Source organism: Ailuropoda melanoleuca, chromosome 6, assembly GCF_002007445.2.
Source record: "Ailuropoda melanoleuca isolate Jingjing chromosome 6, ASM200744v2, whole genome shotgun sequence".
Lineage (NCBI taxonomy): Eukaryota > Metazoa > Chordata > Mammalia > Carnivora > Ursidae > Ailuropoda > Ailuropoda melanoleuca.
The window spans coordinates 87,565,924-87,584,126 of NC_048223.1; the positions used below are offsets into that span (position 1 = coordinate 87,565,924).

At 48.5% G+C, this 18,203-nt stretch overlaps 1 pseudogene; it reads right to left on the bottom strand.

Moving 5' to 3' along the window:
• Window positions 1-1,529: 1,529 nt before the first annotated feature.
• Window positions 1,530-2,728, bottom strand: LOC109489022 (annotated as a pseudogene).
• Window positions 2,729-18,203: the final 15,475 nt, after the last annotated feature.

The window sequence follows — 18,203 nt, forward strand, 5'->3', positions numbered from 1 at the left end:
ATTTATTTATTTAATTTATTTTTTAAAAAAGATTTTATTTATTTGACAGAGAGAGAGACAGCCAGTGAGAGAGGGAACACAAGCAGGGGGAGTGGGAGAGGAAGAAGCAGGCTCCCTGCGGATCAGGGAGCCAGATGCGGGGTTCGATCCCAGGACCCTGAGATCACGCCCTGAGCCGAAGGCAGAAGCCTAATGACTGAGCCACCCAGGCGCCCTGGGACTCTTTTTTAAAAAAAGTTTTTACCTATTTAAGTAATTTCTACACCCCATGTGGGGCTTAAACTCACCACCCCGAGGTCAAGAGTCACATGCTCTTCTGAGTGAGCCAGCCAGGCGCCCCAGAAGAGGACTCTCATCTTTGAAAAAATGATCATTTGCTTAAGACATCTAATATCCAGTCAAGGATCAAATTTCCCTGATTATCCCCCAATGTTTGTTTTAGTCACACATTACATTTTGTTGACATGCCTCTTACATTTCTTTTAATCTATCAAAGTTCCCGTCCTTTTTTTTTTTTTTTTTAACCTCAGCAACCAGGATGGAGCCTTTGTTCATTCCCTTAGCAGCTGTGACTATGTGACAAGTCCCAGGGTCCTTTGCTTTTCCCACCCTTTAGTAGACAGTGCTCTGGGTGTTACACCAGCTTCACACCTCCACTGAGCGGTCAAGCGGGTCCCCATTTCCACTTACGATAAGTGCACCACATGACAACCAGTTTCCTTGAGATCTTTCTGATGGTAAGTAGGGAATTGGAATTGTCGAGGCTTTTTGTTATCAAGAAATGAGTTTTTTAAGAAACCTGGTGGATGACTCACCGAGAGGCTCTAGGGGACATAAAAACACTGGGGCTGTTTCACAACATGATGAATGGACAAAAGAGACATTTGTAGATTGAGATATTACTTTATAAAATATGCACTTAAAAATATGAATAGCTAAATTAATAAGCTAGATCAACACAGGCATAACTATTTCTTCTACATCTCAAAAGTTTTCCGTTTTCGCGATGAATAAAAGCTGGAAAAAATTGAGATACTTTGATAAGGAGTTGCCATGCATTGAGTTATATGTGATGCTTTTTCAGTTATGAAAGGAGACTCATTTCCTTGAAGACTCTGACTTCCCTTGTTCTTCCATATTTTATTTTATTTATTTTATTTTACTTTGTGAAGTCACTCCCCTTTCCATTGCTCTCGATTATGTTTCCCACTTCGACCACACAGAGAAATTTCTGACTATGCTCTGGATTTGGTCCCTGGTTTTGACTCTCCTCAGGTACCAGTAGGTGTGCCCCTCTTACCTGAGGTTCTGCTGGCTTCTCGCGGATACACTTCCCCTCGTTTTATGCACGCTCCATGATACATGGGAGCGATTGCTCGAGGTCAGGAGATGAGGCAAACACAGCTCCAATGACCTCCAACCTTGGGAGTCGGGGAGTGAATGTCCTTTCCATTACTCCCTTGGCCAGGAGGAGTACTCCAGTGGCTTCTACTTGGCAGTTCCTATGACAGTGGACTTACTGTTTGAGGTCACAGCAGCTCCGTGACAGTCGGGCCATCTGTTCCACCTACACGTTCGGAAACCAGGGACATGATCCTGATGATTGCTGCTTCATTGGGTCTGTTGTTGACTCTGGTCAAAGCTTCAATTGTCATCTGATGCTGTCAAGGCCCTGATTGGTGGGCCAACCTGGTGGTCTGACTATCAAGGAATTAGTTCCATCTTAGGCGGAGGGTCAATTGTAACTGGAAGTTTGGGGGGGGATTCCTCTTTACCTGGCAAGGTTTCCTGGCAAAATCACCACAGGTTCCTTGGTGAAAGACTAGGAGGAAGGCGTATCGTATACATTTGTGCTGTGAAAATTGGTCAGGGGCCTCTTAAGTCTGGAAAGGGTCCTAGCTGGGGCTGCAGCTCTAGTAAGTCGGGCCTCTGGTCACCAGACCTAGAGCACATGTATAGTTCATGTGCAGCTGGATGGTGCTGTTGAACAAATATTTCCTGCTCTTTACCTGAGGACACCTGGTTGTTGGCACTTCTTGCCCCCCTTGGGCTTGGATAGGGAACTACCTGGCTACTTCTGTCCAGTCAGCTCTGATCAGAGGATGTATGCCACTTCAGGACCGGAACATCTAATTGCCAATTTGTTACCTTCCAGAACAATCCATCTGCTCGTGAGCCTGGCCATGTTCAGGATCGTGACTGCTCCATCAGCCTAGATTCCAGAGCGAGAAAGTCAAGTGAAAGAGGCCCAGCAACCAGCAATAGACAGACAGCATGAACAAGGAAGAAAGCTTTGTTAGTTTATGTCATTAAGATTTTGACATAATCTAGCAGAGTTTGTTTTGAGTTTTTTTTTTTTATTACTCAAAAAAGCTTCGTTTTTAAATTTAGCTTTCTGACTCTGAGCTTGTGCCTTCAACACTTTTACAACGATTTTCTGCTTCTTAGGAAGGAAAGCATGCTTGATCCTTTCACACACACACTTAGCACGCAAGGAACTAATATAGACCCTGTTGACATGCTTTTTTGTTTTAGACAAGCTCATAAGAACTGTAGGCCTCACAGCACACACTCCTCGAAGTTGGCCTGGGGATATACCACGTGAAGATTTTCCAAACTTCTTGGTACAAAAGGAAATGATTCTATGACCAGGGGTTCAGGGCAGCCTAGTTTTGTTAGAGGCTGTCTTGCAGGACAGCTTACGATGGTAGGTCAAACACTGGACCATTCCGACTGACTACAGATGCCATCCTCAGAAGAGTTAGCGTACTTTGACTGCCATGGAAACTGATGCTGAGAGATGCTGTGTGCCTTAACAAAAACCTGACTTTTGTGGCTTTGACTTAGGAGTCAACCGATGGGGCAAGAAAGCTGTTTTGGAAGCTGTTTCACACTGATACAATTGAGAAAACATCACTGACCATTACTTGGAAGGTAGATCATGAACCTAGCAAGCTTGTGAGCTGGTGAGCTTGTAGCTCCAGCAGAGTCTAAAAAACCAAATGTTAGTGGCTTGTGTTGTTGGTATAGACTGTGTATGACAAGATACTTTAAGAAAGAGACATACTCAGGAAATAACGGACTAATTTATTGACACTGGGAATGGAATGGAATAGAGAGGGTTTTGGCGGTTTGTTTCCATCCTGAGGCCGCTCCCTTTGGCTCAAAGATGGACCATCATCTCTCCTTTGTTTCCATGAGGCTTTTCCTCTGTGTGCGTCTGTGTCCTAATTGCCTCTTCTTATATAGACACTAGTCATACTGGACTAGTGTCCCAATGAGCTCATTTACCCTTAATTATCTCTTTTTTAAGAAGATTTACTTTATTTTAGAGAGAGAGAGTACACATGTGAGCAGGGGGAGGGAGAGAAAAAAGCAGACTCCCCGCTGAGTGCAGAGCCCAACATGGGGCTCAATCTCCTGACCCTGAGATCATGTTCTGAGCTGAAATCAAGAGTTGTATGCTTAACCAACTGAGCCACCCAGGTGTCCCTTAGTTATCTCTTTAAAGACCCTATCTTCAGGGTGCCTGGCTGGCTTAGTTGGGGGAGCATGCGACTCTTGATCTCAGGATTGTGAGTTTGAGTCCAATGTTGGATGTAGATTACTTAAATAAACAAAACTTAAAAAAAAATGAAGACCCTTTCTCCAAATATTCTGAGGTCCTGGGGGTTAGGACTTGAACATATGAATTTGGGAGGGATGGCACAATTCAGCCCACAATACCCTCCCACCAAGATGATGGATTAAAAGTACCTGGGATTAAATAGATAGATGGAGATGAGAAGAAAGAACTGTGGGAATGCTATTGCAAATAAAGCTGATTGGAATCAAATTGTTCAGAATGGTAATGAGATGTCCCTCCCTATCTATGGTAGTATTCCTGGCCTTAAAGTCTAATCGGATAATAGTATAGCCCTATCAGATTTTTAATGATTAGTGTTTTTATTATTTATTTATTTATTCATTTGAAAGGGGAAGAGGGAAAGGGAGAGAGAATCTTAAGCAGGGCTCATGCCCTACATGGAGCCCAACACGGGGCTTGATCTCAAGACCCTGAGATCATGACCTGAACCGAAATCAAGAGTCAGACCCTTAACTGACTGAGCCACCCAGGAGCCCTTTTCTTTCTCTTTCTTTTTTTCTTCTTTCTTTCTTTCTATCTATCTATCTATCTATCTATCTATCTATCATCTATCTATCTATCTATCATCTATCATCTATCTATTTAAAGTAGGCTCCATGCCCAATGTGGGGCTCGAATTCACGATCCTGAGATTGAGAGTCACATGCTTTACTGACTGAGCTAGCCAGGCACCACTTACCCTTTGCCTTTTAAAATAATTTGATTTAATAATTTTTATTTAGTGTAATTTTTATACGGTTGAGTTTAAGTACTCCCTCTTGCTATTTATTATTTGTCCTATTTATTCTTTGTATCACTTCTCTTGGTTTCTTTTGGGTCAACCAAGCATTTTTTTTAAGATTTTATTTATTCATTTATTTATTTGTTTGTTTATTTGAGAGAGTGAGCGCTCAAGTGCTCAAGTCGGGGGAGGGGGATGGGGATGGGGAGGGAGAGAATGTCAAGCTGACTCTGAGCCAAGCTTCCAGTCCACCCCAGGGCTCAACCCCAGGACTGTGAAGTCACAACCTGAGCTGAAACCAGTAATTGGATACTCAGCCAACTGAGACACCCAGGCACCCCACCAAGCATAATTTTTAGTATTATATTTAGTATTATATTTCATCTCCTTTTTGGCATTTTACGTAGAGCTCTTTGCACTGTATTTTAGTAGTTGCTCTAAAGATTATAATAGCAAACTTAATCCATCAAGTCACTGAAATTCTGCAATACAGTATTTTGGGTATTGTTTATGTTTAGTTTTAGAATTTGCATTTTGTTTCTTTTTTTAGAATTTCCACACCTCTCTCAAAATTCCCATCTCTTTGCTTTTTATGTTTATCTTTTTCATACATTCTTCAATGTATTTAGAATATTTTTAAATCCTTCTCTGCTAATTTCAGCATCTGTATTATCTGTATGCTCCTCATGACCATTTCCCTCTATATTATGAGCCACATTTTCCTGCTTTTCAGCATAGCCAGCAAATTGTTATTGGCTTCTGAATACTGTGGCTGATACAGTTTAGAGACTCTAAATCTCATTATCTTCCACTTACAAATGTCAAGTTTTGTTCTTGAAGGAACTTAAACCACAGCCAGATCATTTTGATCCTATGAGTCTTGATTTTAGACTTTAGAGTGGGTCTATTTCAGTTTTGCCCTTTGTCCTAGGGTGTAGTCAGTCCTTGGTTCCAGGAAGTGGTCCTTTCTTTTAAGGTGTGGACCTTCTGGGGTTTCAGTGGAAAGCCAGAATGTTTACCAGATTCTAACTTGACAGGATTTGAGCTCAAATTTTTGTTTCTCTAGCATTGGACGACAGTTGAAATTTCCGTTGAGCTTTTGCCTTCCTCTGGATTCCTTGGAGTCCTGCCATGTACATGGGCAGTGCAGGAGTCAGCCAAGGATTTCAGAGGAGTTCGTACGCAGGTCTTGGCGTTCTCCCTCTGGTGCGCCCTTCTTTCTGGGGGTCCCCCCTCCGTGTGAGATGCGCTGAGGCCCTGACCTCTGATTCCTCAGCCAGGTATGTTGGCTTCTTTCTGCTTGAGATCTAGCCCTTCCCCCACTGGACCCACACCTAATCCACCCCAGCGTCCCACTGCACAGATAGTGACGTCGGAGGAAACCTGAGTAAATGGGGATCTCACTCCACATTCTTTCCTTTTTCTCAAGGATCATATCCCCTCCAGTTTCTGCCTACTTTTGTTTGCTCTCAAGTGCTCTCAAACAGTTGGTTTTAAAAAATATTTTGTCCAGAATTTGGAATTGTTATCAGCGGACAGTTAGTCTGATACAAGCCACCGTTACTAATCAGAAACGGAAGCTCCTGAAGAGTTTTAAGCCTGCTCGTTGCTTTTTTTTTTTTAAAGATTTAATTATATTAGAGCGAGAGAGATAGAGAATGCGCACGCGAGAGCAGGGTGGGGAGGGGCAGAGGGAGAGGGAGAGAAAATCCCAAGCAGACATCTCACCAATCGAGGAGCCCGACCTGGGGCTTGATCTTACCACCTGAGCTGAAACCAAGAATCGGATGCTTAACCGACCACCCTACCCAGGTGCCCCTAAAAAGATATTCTTGCATAGGGGCGCCTGGGTGGCGCAGTCGTTAAGCGTCTGCCTTCGGCTCAGGGCATGATCCCGGCATTATGGGATCGAGCCCCACATCAGGCTCCTCTGCTGGGAGCCTGCTTCTTCCTCTCCCACTCCCCCTGCTTGTGTTCCCTCTCTTGCTGGCTGTCTCTCTCTCTGTCAACTAAATAAATAAAATATTTAAAAAAAAAGATATTCTTGCATAACTTCTTGGTTCGTTTGATTTTGCTATTTTATTATGGCTGATTTTCTTTTAAGATTTTATTTGTAAGTAATCTCTACACCCCCAATTGGGGGGCTGGAACCCACAACACAGATCAAGACTCATAGACTCCACTGACTGAGCCAGCCAGGTGCCCCATGGCTGATTTTAAAAATTTTTAATTTGTTTGTTTAAAATTTTAATTAGTTAATTAATTAATTTTTAAAGATCTTATTTATTTATTTATTTATTTATTTATTTATTTATTTGTCAGAGAGCGCACAAGCAGGGGGAATGGCAGGCAGAGGGAGAAGCAGACTCCCCGCTGAGCAAGGAGCTGGATGTGGGACTCCATCCCAGGACCCGGGATCATGACCCGAGCCAAAGGCAGATGCTTAACTGACTGAGCCACCCAGGCGTCCCAATAGCTGATTTTTTTTAAACCATTAAATCTTTCCTCTAAGATTTGCTCTGAGATTCTTATGCAAGTGACATCTCTTTTTAAAATGGGTTGAAATCACCTATTTAGATGCTTAACAACATCATTTACTGAATAAGCTATCCTCCTTTTTCCAGGGTTTAAATGTGTTGCCCTGTCACATATAAATGACTAGATGTGTGGGTCTGTTTCTGGTCTCTTCTCTGGTTTCTGTTCCATTGAGCTGTTTATCCCTCTGCTAGTCTCATAGTATCTTATTACAGCAATTTCTGGTACATATTTTATTTATATCTGGCAAGACAAGGACTTTTCCTTATTCTCTTTTTTTCTCTTCCCCCAAATTTCTGTGTGCATGTATTTCTTCCTGCAGATGACATTTTATGATCAATCCCTTGGGTTATAAAAACTATGTTTGAGTTTATTTCTACAGCAGTGGTTCAGGCAGCAAAGCCTCTCCAGGGGGGTTGTCACTGCTCTAAGGCACCTGCTCGCCTTGTTCCCCGAGGCCGCAGTCTCTGAGGGCCGGGGGTCGCTGAGGTTGGACAGGCGCGTGGGTCTGGCTAGAGTGGTGGCCATGAGGCCCAGGTGGCAGTAGGTGGCCTTCCCTGAGGGCTGCTCTCTGCCTGCAGGCGGGAGGGTATGGAGATGGACGGGAGCCAGACTCCTGAGTCTGTGCACCCGTGGTCCTTGCTTACATGCAGGGTGCCCTCCGGACGCCCAGGCAATGGGCTCCATGTTAGCACTGCATCTGGATAGGCACCCTTTGCTCCCTGGGGGGGCGAAGGCTGGGGGGCTGTGGCACTTGGCAGCACCAGGGCTGCAAGGTGCTGAGCAAGGCTCCCCCGACGCCAGGGGTGGCGGATTCAATTAAAATTGGGACCTAGAGACAAATCCCAACTGTTATTGTTATTGCTTAATATTGTTTATGAGAGTCAAACAGAGAAAATGAGAAAATGAGATAAATGGTATGAACATCTGGTAACGAGAGATAGAATCATCTATTTCTCAGATAATTGGAAAACCGAGGAGACCTTAGTAAAAAAAATCTGGAATAAGAGAATTTGGGAAGTTTGCTCAATCAACCTAAACATGCCAAAATCTATGGCTTTTGTCTCCTCTAGTAACAAGAAACTTCATAAAATAATTTCAAAAGAAAGTCACCTAACTTATATTTTAGACAAACTATAGGATCTCAGTGAAACAAGGAAAATAAAATCTGACCAAATGGAAAAGCCTAACAATGATGGGAAACTAAAAAATAAATGTAATTTTTAAAAAAATCAAAATTTTCCACTAAACCCAGTTCCAGCGATCTCAAATAATAAAGATTTTCCTTGGAAGGAGAAGGATTTAATAAAATAATCTTAGAGTTTATCTAGAAGAACAAATGCCCCAAAGCAGTCAAGAAATAAACAAGAATAGTGAGGTAAGACTTAGTTTACCAGACATCAGAACATATTCTAGAACCCCTCTGATCCAATCAGTATGGTATCGCCATAGGCATAGCTAAATAGACCGATGGAACAGTTAATTAGAGAACCCAGAATTGCATCGCAGCCCCCATGAGCATAGAATATATAACCCAGGTGGTAGTTCGTGGTAGTGGGAACAGAAAGGTGTATTTAATAAGTAGTACTGGCTTAATGGCTAGCTCTCTCTGAAAGGAAATAAACTCGCTCTCGAAACATCTTTAATTTCAGTTCCGTGGACCACTTGGGAGGAATGGCCGAGCCCGCCAGGTGGGACACCACTGCTGTCCAGGTGTGCTTGCTCAGTGGTCTGCCAGGCTCTCTGCTGCTCACTGAGTTTGCAGCATGGACTGAGGCATGACCCCACCCTGGAGGGCCTCCCCTGTGTGGGGAGGGCAGGGCAGCACGATGAGGTAAGGCCTATAATGGAGGCCTATATAACATATATGGAGAGAGAGTGACAGAGTTGCCTGGCAAGGGACACGTGACCTGATTTTGTTTTTGTTTTTTTTATTTTATTTTATTTTTTTAAAGATTTTATTTGTTTATTCAACAGAGATAGAGACAGCTAGCGAGAGAGGGAACACAAGCAGGGGGAGTGGGAGAGAAAGAAGCAGGCTCATAGCGGAGGAGCCTGATGTGGGGCTCGATGCCATAACGCCGGGATCACGCCCTGAGCCAAAGGCAGACGCTTAACCGCTGTGCCACCCAGGCGCCCCTGGTTTTGTTTTTTTTTAGAGAGGGGGAGGAGCAGAGGGAGAGGGACAGACAGGCTCCACACGCAGTCCGGAGCCTGAGGCGGGGATCGATTTCATGACCCTGAGATCGTGACCTGAGCTGAAACCAAGAGTCTGATGCTTAACTGACTGAGCCACCCGCGTGCCCCACGTGCCCTGATTTTTAGGCGTGTGCAGGCGTCCTCACTGCTGAGGCTGAGTAAGGGTGAGTCTGTCTCCGAGGCTCCTGAGGCTGCTCCCCAGTGACTGTCTGACCGGCCCCTGGCCCCGGAGCAGACCTCCAGATCGGATGTCAGAAGCACCTGGGAGGGGCCTGGAGGGATCTGTGCTGATCCAAGGGCCTGGCCAGGCTGTGCAGGGTGCAGAGCAGAGCTGACTGCCCGCCCTGTTCTGCTTATGTCACCGCAGTTCCCTCCTCAGCGGGAGCCAGAAGGTCCAGGAGAGTGGGCACTGGCCTCCAGCCAGGCTTGCTGTCCCTTGGGGCTTGACTTGGTCTGTGCAGTTGTTTCGAGATCTGGTTCTGTAACCTGCCCAGGGAGGGATCATGTGCATGGCCAGCCCAGGTGAGGTGGGAAGAAGGCCATCCTGGGAGCCCCAGACTGGCCTGACAGTGTTCTTGTATTCATCGGGGGCCAGAATACTTTGTTTGCTCCTTTGTGTTTTTCATGAAATGATAGACACTGGCAGAATCCCGTTAGCCCCACTTCCTCCAGGAAGGACATCCTGGTCTCGCCATTTGGGCCACCCTCCTCTGTAGGTCTCCGGTATGGCCCAAGGCTATTTGGGGTGTGTTAGTCTTATCTCCTCAGTTCAACTTTTGCTAGCAGCCCTGGTTTCCAGGGCAGAGAAAGGGGAGACTGGGGACAATGGGGGCTGAGTTGGTGGTCTGCAGGGGGTGGTCGGGAGTCAGGGACAGATTCTAGGATGTTTCAATAGACTTTGGGTGTGGAGTACCATGGGGGTATGAGGAACACAGCTAGTGATTAGGACTGGGAAGCATGGGGGAAGGGGGAGCACACCGTAGCTGTCCCAAGAAACAGGTCTGTATTGGTGCCAATGCACAGGGGCCGGTGGGCTGGGTGTCCCCCGGAGGAGTCAGGGCACAGTCAGCTAAGTGGCTCCCAGAGAGCCACAGTCTGACAAATGTAACAGCACTCACCTCTGATCCTCCTAGAGTCACCAGAAATGGGTCAGAAAGCCGACAGCCTGGCATTCCTGTCCCCTGGAAGAATGCTTTCCCATGTCAGGGTCTTGTTACCTAGACCAGACTCCCCGGTGGTTTTCTGCTAATCACTGGAGGACACCCTGGGGTGAAACTGATGAGGCTTTGTGGGGTGTCAGAGGGGACAGCTGAGGGTCTCAGGCCATACCTGGCTCCAGATGGCTGAGGAACTCCACTTCTGAGCTCCCTGTAGCCCACTTTGGGAAGATCAGGGCTAATGGTGTGGGCAGACAGCCCCCTCTGCTCACACACTCCCCCCAACCCCCCATCAGGCATGTGACATGTGGCTAGCTTTCTCTCCATAAAGCATAGTCGCACCCCAGCACACCCTTGCCAAGGAGACCCCAGGTCATCAGGAGGAGTGATGGGGGCTCCCCAGGACTAACCACACTCAACCAGACAAGTCCAGGCTTGCTTACAGTGGCGGGGGAGGGGGTGGCGTTCATACGATTGGGTGTGGGAAGTCCTATCAGCTCATTTTTCAGGGGCAACGTTATTTCTAGTAAAGCCAGGTTTTCCGAGAGCATCTCAGTGTCTCTCCAGTGCACTACCTTTGCCATATAACACGCAGCAGAGAGGCTCCCGACCAGTCCCCAGGCGGGGTAGGGCTCGTACTAGAAAACAAATAAAATGTCAAATTGTATCAAACATCCTCTACTTGTCAATGAAGATAGTCACGATTTTTCTCCTTTGAACAATCAATATGTCTGTTCTATTAATCAATTTCTTAATATTGTATCTATCCGTGCAATTCTGGTAGAAACCACACTCTGTCACGGTATATTAATTTTTGATGTGCTGTTAGATTCGATTTGGTTTCTTCCTTTGCTATTCTGTGAGACCTTAGTTTTCTTGTATTTTGCCGAGTCTTGGCTTAGAAAGAACACAGGAGGCCCTGATGTTTACAGGGAATTGTAAACCTAACTAGCTACTGAAATAAGGAAGGACAGACAAAACCACGGCCTCCTCTGGCCCCTCCCTTAACCCCCTTCCAGTGTGGTAACGCTGTGCTTGACTTCCCCAGGTTTACCCTCCCAACTCCCCGAAGGATCCATCTACGTCAGTGCTGTCCAGGAGAACTTTCTTCAGTGATGCAAATGTTCTATCATATGTGTTGTTCATTAAAGCAGCCACTAACCACATGTGGCCATTGAGCACTCGAAGCGTGACTGGTGCAACTGAAGGAATGAATTTTTAATTTGGCTTAATTTCTATTTTAATTTCAATAGCTCTTTGAGGTTCGAGGCCACCATAGTAGACAGTGCAGATCTAAACCGGTTGTGGTCCTAACTCCATTTTCCTTGCTAGCACTTGGTTTAGGAATGGGCAGCTGACCCTATCATAAGGGAAGAATATGTGGGAGCTCCCTAATACGAGGAAATCCCTCTTCCTCCTCGGGGGTGTCATTTCTGAAAGCGACCCTTGCCTCCCTGAGGCTTGGAACACTCACCGATAAATGAGGCCATTTTCGTCTAAGCTGAAGATGATGCCCAATGCAGAGGAAGGCACAGCTAGGAAAACCACACAAAAGCAGAGGGGGTGCCCTGGTGGGTGGGGAGCCTCCGGTTCTAGTGGTCTGTTCCTGTGTAACAAGCTACACCAAAGCCTAGAGGCTTAACCCAACAACCACTTAATTCTGTCTCACAAGTCTGTAGGTCAGGAATTGGGGCAGGGCTCTGCTGCACGATGTTTTTGTGCACAGGACATGAACTGAGGTCACTCAGCGTATCTGGCTGGCAGACAGCAAGGTCCGAGGTAGTTTCCCTCATGTGCCTGGCACCTGGCAGGGATGGCCGGAAGTCTGAGCTCTGCTGGACTGTCAGCTGAAGCTGACTGATGTGGCTTTTCCAGCGAGGCAGCCCCAGTCATCAGACTTCCTGAAAGGCAACTGGAGCTCCCCACACAGAGTGTTCCAAGAGACAGGAAGTGGAAGCTTCCAGTCCCTTGAGGCCTGGGCCCAGTCTGGTAGAGCATGACTCCCACCATATTCTGCTGGTTAAAGCAGTCCCAGAGCCTGCCCAGGGGCAGGGACACATCTCACCTTTCAAGGGGAAGGGTGTCAGGGAATTTGAGGCCATCTTGAATCCACCACACCAGCCTTGCTTACTGGGGACACCCCTTTGAGTCAGGGCAGCCTAAACCATGTGAATCACATTCTCAACCTGCATATTTCTCATCTCCAAAATGTCTACTCGTGCCCTCTGGGCCATGGAAGGATCTCAGTAGGGTGCTCCAACCCCTTAAGGTTGCCCCACTCAGCTACTAGCCTCTCCCCTTCCGGCCTACCACCTCCCCCTCTGTGGTTTCAGGCCCTCCCCAGGCGCTTCCCAAAACCTCTGCATGTGAGCCAGGGGTTACAGAACCTGACTGGGTATGAGGCCAGGCGCCCAGCTCTGATGGAGGGGTGTCTTTTTCTCCGGCAGCTGCCGAGAAAAGCTGACGTTAGACTCAGTCTGTGCATCTCCCTGGACTGACTCGATCATTATCTGCCTGGTACTACAGATGACCCTTCTGGAGGACCCTCTGGGACCGCCACAACCTTGAGGCACAGGGAAGGTTTGGATCTTCATTGGAGGGAGTTTGCTGAGCTGGGCAGCCTCGTGGCACAGGCCATATCTGCCTAGTGCCGCCCCAGACCACCTGGCCCTGTGGCACCCCTGCCCCCACATTCTTGCTGCTTGTCTCTTCCTCCGGTCCTGGAGCTTGTCCTTGCTAGCAGGATGGGCTGCCGGCACCTGCAGACCCCCTGGCACCCATGCATGCGTACTGGCCTGCAGAGTTGTGGGCTGCGAGACAGCAGATGGCGTGGGCTACTGGCTTCTGTCCCCTGGCTGGCCTACCCCAAAGCTGCATCTCACGCCAAAGTGCACCACCATGGCCCCGGGATTCAGCTCTTCTGGCTCCTACTGGGGCCCTGAGGGGCACCACACAGAAGAGCAGGGGTGAAGAGGCCTCTGGCGTGGGCACCCAGTAAACTCAGCAACTGGGAGATGGGAGAGTGTTTTCCCCTTTTTCTCTCTGAGGCAGACTCCTTGACGTCATGGTGGTTCACACAGCCTTCTTCAGACGTCTTTCACAGCCGAACAATCGCTGTGCTTGTTACAGCGCTGTGCTCAGCTCAGTCAGCCCTCCCTGAGGCCTTCCCTCCCCTTTGCTCGCCTCACTCCTGCTTTCCTGGGATTCACTCCTTAAAAAGTGTTAGCATCTAAGCTTTTGCCGCGGATTCTGCTTCCCAGGAAATGCAGGCTGAGACAAAGCTCATTCTTCACACTTGGTGTCACAAACATCCTGTGACATCAGTTCTGATCAACCACAGTCACTTAGCACCTCCTCTTGTTTGCTGGGCACCAGAGAGACCTTGGGGACACGGGGGCCAACACAGTAGGCGCGGTCCTGGTGCCCAGAGCCCTTGGGGTGGGGGGAGGCGCCAAGAGAGATGAGGGGGACAAACATCCCACTGTATAATAGAAATAGAAAGGGTAGGAAGGGCAAATTCTAGAAGACTTAGGCCTTTATGTTGATTGGTGGTCAATTCTAAAATCTGTAAGCAGGGGAAAGGGAGCTGTGGTTAGATTCCTTAGAAATTCTTCCGTCAGATAGTTTCTTTCCTGAAAGCCTGTGAGAGTGGGTGGGCTGCGGGGCTGGCCAGGTGAGTACCGGGGTCCCAGCAGTCATCTGAGAAGATGCTGGCCAAGGCTTTTGTATCACCTGGTGGCCAGCTTGACCACACAGGCTGGAGGACAGGAAGTTCTGGTGGACTCGAGAGAGGATGACAAATTTGGAATGTTAAACCTTCAAGGGGAGGAGACCCTCCCTAGCCCCACAAAGGGTGGACCAGAAGTTGGGAATCCACGTATAATGACCTCTGACCTTCCTTCCCACCCTGGGATTTGGTGCCTCACCGAACACTAGTCTTTTGGAGAATTTCATTCTAATTACTTGCTCAATGCAGCAGGCATTTTTGGTGCTCTGCCCAGGTCCTGTGGCCACCATTCACCAGTCCTGTGGACCCACCCACCCCCTTCTATGGGCTGGCATCTGAGAGTTCTTCACCCTGGAGGGAGCTGGAAGTGCTTGGGTGTTTAGGTACCTGCAGGGTAGCCCATAGCAAAGAATTGCTAGCTCAGCTCCCCTGTCTTGAGGTTGGATTAAATCCCAAGGGTAGCTTACACTCCAGAGTTCCCAGCAGCATCAGGTGGAGGCTAGGACTTTGCCTGACATGACACCTTTGGCTGCCTTTCCCTCTGCTCACACTATTTCCGGGTCTGGCTGAGCCTTTCCCACCCTGGCTTTTAGCTGTTCTTGAATTTGAAGTCCCGGGAATTTCAAATCAAAAGAGGCAAGAGCATCGTGTGGGTGGGCCCTCAAGAGCTAGCCAAGAGTGCCCCTGCTCCCGGGGCTCTCTGCAGGTGGGTGGGGGGAAGGATCTAGTGGCTGGCATGATGAGGTGAGGGCCCACAGTACAGCAGCTACAGTCCTTCCTCTTGTAAAGCTGCAGGGGTATAGGAAAGAGTCTCAGGGAAACCTTTCCTGGGCCTTACTTGGGTCAGCCCTACCAAAACACAGCACTGTTGGTGGTTCCATCAGGAGCCAGCTCTGAGCACAGCACGGCTGAGGCCCAGGCCCGAGACCAGGGCAGAAGGGGAGGAACAGGAATGTGGGGGTAGGTGGTTCCTTAATGGACCTCCCAGAGAGTTCTGCTGCTATGGCCTTCAGTGAGGCACATAAGTGCTCAGGTAAGTACCTCCACTCTTTTCAGGGTGCCTGAGGCCCTGCTCTGATGGGAGACTTTGTCACTCCTGATATCAGTTTCCTCTTCAAAGCCTATCCCTGTCCTCCAGCTCCTGCAGACTTCTGTCTTTGTGTCCTCAGCAGGCACTGGACCCAGGAGGACCAGAGGGGAGACCTGTCCCAATTGTGGGGCTCAGAGGTGCCCGAGTCCTCACACCCAGGCCCCCTGGATTCTAGTGTTTTCCAGGGGCATTGGCCAGAGGCAGGAACAGCAAAATCTGTAACAGAGAGAAACGCAGGTCAGCTATCTGCCATGAGGTTGAAAACAAAATGGTCAGGGATCCCCAGGCTTGGTTTCTTTCTCATGGGGACACATCACTTCTATGTGACAAGTCTAAAGATCAGAAACCTGAACCCAAGGACACTCCAGCTCAGGGCTGGGCTGCTGGGGAGAGGGATTTGAAGTTCTATTCTGCTTGTCAATTAGATCTGGGGTTGGCAGGGGGGCGGGGCATATAGTTTAAAACTTTCAGGTTTTTAGGCTCAGGGATCTGTAAACTCAAAAAATGTCTTTCCTTCAAGTCCCCACATTAAGGCAGTCCATTCTCATTTGTGCTTTTCTGTTCAGGGCAGTCCAGGCTGGTGCTGCACACAGCAGTGGCCAGGCTGGGCACTGCGCTGGGGAGGGGAGGCCAGGGACGGTCAGGGAGGCCGGGGATAGTCGGGGAGGCCAACCCTCAGAGCAGGGGTCCAGGTCCCTGACCAGGCCCGCACCCCAGAATCTTGCTACAGAAACTTTGGGAAAATAAGCCTCCAGAAGGACCATGCTGATGTACAAAGATGCTTACAGAGAGACCTCCAAGTCAGGGGTTGTAATAGTCAATTAAAACTTCCTCAGATATTCTCTCCCCCAGTAACTAAAGAAGTGAGCTACAAAGTATATAATAAAACTCCAACCTTTGGAAAAATTAATCAATGATTTTTAGAAGAGGAAGCAGAATACAGATGTCCTAGCACAGATGGGCAGCGCCTCAGTCTGGGGCTCCTGTGCCTCTTGCCAATTCCTACCTCCACTCGTGCCCTCTCAACCTACAGCGAAGGGGAAGAGCATCAAACACCCAGCCTCATAGGGCACCTCTGAGCAGAAAGCAAACTGGGGACTTCCGGATCAAGATGGCAGATGGTACACCATATCTAAGTTGGCCGTCTCTCCAAAACCTGCATGGAAGTCACAGTAAATGGGAATTTGGAAGACATAAACCCCCAAAGATGGGGAAACAGCAGAGGGAACCACAACCATCTGGAACCTAGAAGCAGGAAGATGAGTGGAAACTGACTCAGTAGCCCCAGGAAAGCCACGTCCTAAACTGGCAATGGGAACAACCATGAACCACCCATAATCACTCGATTACATGGTGGGATCCACCAAAGGCTTCGCTGTGGGCAGAACCAGGTACCTCGGAAGAGGTGGGGGGAGGAGGGAGGCCAGCAGGGAGATCGCAGGGTGGTGTTTGGAGTCTTTGGCATCCTCCCCACTCTGCACAGCTGTCTCCCCATCACGGTCGAAGGCTGCAGGCTCTCCTCTGGAGTGAGTGAATCAGGGGATCTCTGCACTGGGGAATGGACATCAGGCAAATGTAGGGGGCTTGGAGGTCCTGAACCAAAACAGGGGTCTAAGTGAATACTGAGATGTCTCTCTCCCCCACCAGCCCTCTTCTCTACTCAGCTCCTCTCTGGGAAAACTGATGTCAGGGGTCCCCCACCAAATAGCCCAGCCAGATCTACCCGTGAAGAAGTAGGGGTGAGGAGACTCACCCAGCCTCCAACTTCTTGAAAGGAGAAACACCAGTGTACTTCCTGCAAACATGGTGGCTCTCTGGGGAAGGCATGCAGGGGCCAGCTTGGGCTCCTCTGAGATGGCTTTGGAGGGTTACCAAGCAGCTCTGTGACATTCTTTCTAGACTGTGGGGGCCCTTAAGCCTCTTGGCTTCTGCTTTGGGGCTTTAATCAACAACAGGAAAAGTCTCTTTCCACATCCTTCTAAACAAGATTCAGAAGCATAAGTCTTTTGTTTACAAATATGGAGATAGCTAGCAGAAGAAATACCAAGGGATTGCAAATGAAATTGCTTCCAGGAGGTGGAACTAGGGAGTAGGAGAGATGGGACAGGGAACTATTTTTCATATGAGCCTTTTGGTATGATTTCATTTTTAATATTTTATTTTATTTTATTTTATTTTATTTTATTTTATTTTATTTTAAGTAGGCTCCATGCCTAGCACAGAGCCCAACACAGGGCCTGAACTCATGACCCTGAAATCAAGAGCTGAGCTGAGATCAAGAGTCAGATCGTTAACCAACAGAGCCACCCAGGCGCCCTGATTTCATTTTTAAAGGATGTGCTGGTATCAATTAGATCGCACAAATAAAAACTATGGAGCAATCCCAGGAATTCCCTTGACCTGGCCTGTCCTCAGGGGTTTGTGGGGCAGGGGGAGCCCTCACTCTTCAAACCTGCCTCGTGGTTACTCACCCTACCACTGCTGCGGACACAAAGTCCCGAGTGGGGACACGTGGGCAGGGGTGGCCGGAGTAGCTGCTGTGAAATTGTAGACTTCCTGGTCCTCGGGGAGAAGCTGTGAGGTTTTCACTCTCTGAACTGGGATTCTGAGAAGCTTTTAGATGATGAGGGAAAGGCCGAGTCCCTGGTGGAGACCACAGCCTCTTGGAGTGAGAAGAGCAGAGGGGCAGGCCGGGCTGGAGGGTCCGCGTTCTGGGGCATGCGTGTGGGCCTCCACCCGCTCTGCAGGGAAGGGAGGAGCCCCAGGCTCTGCTTGTCAGCCCTGCACTGGGGTCCCACCTCTTACTCTGCACATCAGCCCCCTGCTCTGTAAGGCCCTCTCCAGAAGGCCTAGAAACTTCCGGGACCTGCAGCGAAGGCCGCTTCTGGCTCTCCAGTGGGGCACTGCCTTGAGCATAGCTCACTTGTTCCAAGTCTGTCTCAGGGGCAGCTGCCACACACTGGGTCCCCTCATCTCTGGGTGGCTGAGGCCTCCTGCAGACTCTGTCCCCACGGGGTGTTGGTCAGCTCTGCTTGCTGCAAGGACTTGAAGTTTATCTGAGAAAAGGGGAAGGCAGGACTTACGCCGGGCGCCTGGGTTCAGGGATTGGGAGGGTTGGTGGGGCCTCG